The 5,354-nt window shown below is 40.6% G+C and overlaps 1 pseudogene; it reads left to right on the plus strand.

The window, feature by feature from the left end:
- The first annotated feature begins 598 nt into the window (after positions 1-598).
- On the plus strand, positions 599-3,066 carry LOC116419551 (annotated as a pseudogene).
- The last annotated feature ends 2,288 nt before the right edge of the window (positions 3,067-5,354 follow it).

A 5,354-nucleotide genomic window follows, 5' to 3' on the forward strand; every position in this document is an offset into this window, starting at 1 on the left:
GCAAATCATTTAACCTTCATTTCCCCAACTTTCAAATGAGTTTGAGAAGGAAATAGCAAACCACTGTAGCATTTTTGCCAAGAAAATTCTAAATGGGGTCATGAAGAATTGGTTACAACTGAGAGATGACTGAACAACAATAATGTCAGTGTATTTGGAGAGTGAGGTCAGAAAGATCCATTGAAGAACAAGTCCAGCAAGTCCCAATGGCCAACAAAGGTTCCCTTCCCACTGACATAGCCTTACTTTTTCTCTCCTCCACTGAGAAAGAGCCCCTTTCCCCAAACGCAGCAGCAGCAGCAGCAGCAGCCGACATTCAGAAGCTATCCTGAGCCTTCTTTTCCCATAAAATGAGATTTCTTCTTTTTTTTTTTTTTTTTTTTTTTTTTTTTTTTTTTTTTTTTTTTTTTTGCAAGTTCTATTCTTTGAGACCTGATTGGATTTACAAGACTGTTCCCCTTTGTGGACTCTGCTTAAGAAAAAGGGCCATGGACACAGCCATTGCAGTACATTGAGCTCCACAAGGACAGCTCCAGGGCAAGTAAGAGCCGGCCAGACACTGGGTTACTCCCGGTGGTTTTGAGGGAAAGTGATCCAAATGGGCAAAGGTGGTTCTAAAAAGCCAAGAGGGAACATATCTTCATATTCTTTCTTTGTGCAAACCTGCAGAGAGGAACACCAGAAGAAAATGCTCAGGAAGGTGGAAGACAATGTCTGTTAAAAGGAAAGGATGTGGCAAAAGCTGATAAGGTTCATTATGGAAGAGAAATGTTTCTCCTCTCTGAAGGCGAAACAAAAAAGAAGTTTAAGGATCCCAATGCACCAAAGTAGCTTCCTTTGGTATTCTTCTAAGTCTGCTCTGAGTATGGTCCAAAAATCAAAGGGGAACATTCTGGTCTTTCTTTTGAAGATGGAGCCAAAAAAAAAAAAAAAAAAGGAGGGGGGAGAAATGTGGAATGATACTGCTGCAGATGACAAGCAACCTTATGAAAAGAAGGCAGCTAAACTAAAGGAAAAATATGAAAAGGATATTGCTGTGTATCGAGTTAAAGGAAAACCTGGGGAAAGTGAAAAGGGAGGAGGTATTAAAGCTGAGAAAAGCAAGAAAAAGGAGGAGGAAGAAAATGAAGATGAGAAAGATAAAGATATGATGCTGATGAATAAGCTGGCTCTAGAACATTTTTTCTTGTATATAAAGCATTTAACCTCCCCTGCACACAAATCATTCCTTTTAAAGAAAAAAAAATTGAAACGTAAAGCTGTTCTTGATCCGATTTTTCTTGTGCAGCAAGATAATTGTATAAATATGTATACATATATTGGAGTTAACATATATTTTACCATATTTAACATGTTTTGGATTACCTGCCATCTAGAGGAGGCAATGGGGGGAAGAAGGGGAAAATTTGAAATACAAGGTTTTGCAAGGATCAGTGTTGAAAAATTACCCATGCATATATCTTGTAAAAAAAAAAAAAAAAAGAAAAGAAAAGAAAAAAGAAATATAAGGCTTCTGATTTGTTTTTAAACTATAAAATTTCTTCTTCTCCTTCTCCTTCTCCTTCTCCTCCTTCTCCTTCTCCTTCTTCTTCTGAATTAACATACCACAGAATGTGTCTTCAGATAGCGCCATCCTTCAGTGGTTTTTCAATAACCACTAACTTTGACTGGCATAGTATGGCGACTATAAATTGACATGGAAATTTCAAACAGGTCCTTCTGGAGCATAGTACAAATTAGTTCTATATGGGGACGTAGATCATTTTCCTTTTCAGTTGACTGATGTAATATGAAATAACAGTTGTTCTAACTGAATACCATTCTGTAGCTGCGACAACAACAACAAAAAAGTTACAGCTATTTTGTTGACATTCTGAATGCTTCTTAGTAAATACAATTTTTTTTTCTAAATTTAAAAAGAGAGAGAAAGACAGAAATGAAAACAGGCCGTGAGTCCTGGTAAATTTACTGATGTTGCTGACTCAAGGAATAGAATCAACTATATCTTCCTTTCTTTATAAGGTGTCTGTATCCAAAGGTCTTCTGAGTTTATCAACCTGATCTCCCTCCGAATCAATAAAATGGGACTCATAACACCTACAAGGAGATAAAGTGTTTATTGGATTTCTATCACCTGTATTATGATCATAGCACCATAGATTTGAAGACTGGAAGAATGGCAATGTAGGGTAGTGTCTGATCTGGGGTTATAGTGGGTTCCAATTCAACTGTGACATTTACCATTTATAAGACCTTGATTTACCCTTCTTGCCCTCCATCTCTTTCTCTAACAAATGATATGGTTGGACTCTTGGCTGTGCTAACTAGACTAGCAAGTCAATTATTAAATTTTTGGTGTGAGCATTTACAACTCAAAAGTCAGCAAAGGCTACACTTGGGACTTGGCTGGCTGTCTTGACTGTCTAAATTTAAGAAAGTGATGGAGAAAATGATTCATCTTGAAAGCATTTCCAGCAGTAGCTTGCTTGTTTTTGTTAGAGTCAGTTGTTAAATATTTTGCCACATTAGCCCGATTGATAATTATTCAATTTAAATCTGTAACCCAACCTAACCCCCCTCTTTTTCCAAAGGAGGCCCAGGAAGGTTCAATAAAACAATTTGCCCAAATTACACACTGTCATTTAGTAGGCTTTTGGTAAATAACTAGAAAATGGGTGGATGAATATAAATATAATCTTTGAACAAGATCTCCTATGTCTGGTGCTACTAGAAGAAGGGAATAAGACAAATAATGAGTATTTATCATTCATATATGTCTCCTGATAGGTGTTATTAGCCCCATTTTGGTGATTAGGAGGGTGATCAAGGTGCAGATGTGCCCCAGGAACGCCTCCAAGAGAGGGCTGAGGATTCAGCCTCCTCTTGTTCTTTGTCACCCTGATGAAGATGACAGTTTAAGTCTCCAGAATTCAGGTCATTTGATTGGCTCAGGCTCTTTCGGAGCTAAACCCTGCCCTCTTTATACAGGGAGTCTTCAGGCAGATTGTGGGTGGGGGGTTGGCTGGGGGACAGTGTTTGGTGAAACCCACCCAAGAGCCAACCTGAATCCCCGGGGAACCCGCCAACTCTTAGCTCCAGGTCTCTCCACACTCCACCCCCACAAGTCTCCAGCCAGAAGATATATTCACAAATAATTATAAAACTGGAGAGAATAAAATCAGTCCTGAAAAGGCTGTGCCATGTGCTACTTGGGGGAGGGGATCCTATTCTGAGAAGACTTATCACTCAAATCAGAATAAAGGCTTTGAGGACAAAAGGGTTTTGAAAATATAAAGTTTCGTATTTTTTTACCATGTTTTACATATATTGGAGGGGGTGGGGGGAAGGGGGAAAATTGGAACACAAGATTTTGCAAGGGTTAATGTTGAAAAATCATCCTTGTGTATGTTTTGAAAATAAAAACTTCTATTAAAAAGAAAGAAAACATAAATAGTTTCCCTTCTAAAGAGATTAAGGGACTTCCCGCTGGGCCACAGAGAAAGTATGAGTCAGAAGCAGAAGCTGAACTCTAGTCTTCCACAAGGAGCTGAAACCCTAAAACAATTACTCTACTTTGCTGCTCCTACATATTTATAACTATTTCTATTTACATAGGGCTTAAATACTTTATTTACATTATCCCATTTAATGGTCACAACCCTTGAGGCAGAGAAGGGAAAGTTTTATGGCGCCCATTCTACAGATGAGTGACCTGAGGTCCCTAGTTGTTGGAATATTCAAGGTCACGGAGCTAGGGAATCCCTCAGAGAGGTGGGCCTGGAGACTGAAAAGCTGAATCTAGGTGGGAGGTGGGGGAGGGCGAGGAGGTGTCAAAAGCTAAGGGGTCTTTAGAAAGGAAAATGACAGAAGAGCCCAAGATTCTGGATTTGATCCGGCATTTTTGGAGGAAGAAGACTTAGGAGTTCTTAAAATAAGGGGGGAGTGAGGATAGTCCCTCAGAGCAGGGCCCAGGCTCACCAACCAGGCTCTTGGGGAAGTGCTCACCAGCTTTCACCAGAAGCCAAAGGCGGTGGAAGAGGCCCAGAGAAGAAAAGCTCTTGTTGCCATAGGGACCGAGGGGATGGGGATGCTAAAAACAACCTGGAGCAAGAGGATAACACTGAGCAGATGCACACTCGGAGCTGTCAACCTAAGAGCAAGGCCCTGTGGGATTTACAGAAGGTGACAGCAGAGAGGCAGAAAAGGTCCCCCCCCCCTTTTTTATATATAAACTTGGGATCCCCAAGTGGCTGAGTCATTCCAAGCTCAAAGACCCAGCTTCAAATTCCACCTCTGACACACCCTGCCCACCCACCCTAGACCGATTATCTAACGTCTATCTCGGTGCTCCAGGCAAGGATTCAAGACCAAATTAGGAGAAGGTGCTAACCTAATTTATGGAAGGGGATTTCCCAGCTGGGAAGTCTCTCCGGGACATGTGGGTCGCTCTCCTGAAAGGTTAAACCAGTGTGGGAAAGAAGCAGTGGTAGGGAAATGCAGCGAGCAATCAGGTGAGCAAATAGAGTAGGTGTTAAGTGCTGGTTGACCTGCAAGGGTAAAGTTGGTTTCTTAATGAGGTCACTATACTAATCAAATAATGAGTCAAGTCTCTGTCCCCAGTTTAGCTACAGGAGGCTCTTAATAAATGGGAATTGAATTAAACCTGGAGGGGGAGAGGGGGGAGGGGGGAATGCCAGGATGACGAGCAGTTAGGTAGGAAAGTGGATAGGGCACCAGAGCTGGAACCAGGAAGCCTCCTCTTCCTGAGTTCAAATCTGATCTCAGACACTTTTTTTAATTAAAGTTTTATTTTTAATTTTCAAAACATATGCATGGATAATTTTCAAAATTTACCCTTGTAAAAACCTTGTGATCCAAAATTTTTCCCTCCCTTCCCTTCACCCCATCTCCTAGATATATTTTTTATATATGTGCAATTCTTCTACCTCAGACACTTCTTAGCTGTGTGACTCTGGGCAAGTCACTTAACTGTCTGCCTCAGTTTCCTCATCTGTAAAATGACTGGGAGAAGAAAATGGCAAACCCTTCCACTATCTTTGCCAAGAAAACCCCAAAAGGAGTCATGAAAAGTCAGAACTGAACAATGACAAGTCAATTATACTTCCCCAAGGGATCCATATCTACAGCCCTATATGTCCTTTCTCTATTTGAGTTTGACACTATTGGTCTGGTCCCTAACTTGTTAAACTGTGCATCTCATAACAACGTGAAGGTCACAAAATTATGATTTATCATCAGTAACTGTTGGTTTATGAACTTAGTTTGGATACCCATATACCCAGGGACACGTAAAAATTTCTGGGGAGAAAAAGGGTCGCAAGTGGAAAAAGTTT

The sequence above is a fragment of the Sarcophilus harrisii genome, chromosome 5, assembly GCF_902635505.1.
Source record: "Sarcophilus harrisii chromosome 5, mSarHar1.11, whole genome shotgun sequence".
Classification (NCBI taxonomy): domain Eukaryota; kingdom Metazoa; phylum Chordata; class Mammalia; order Dasyuromorphia; family Dasyuridae; genus Sarcophilus; species Sarcophilus harrisii.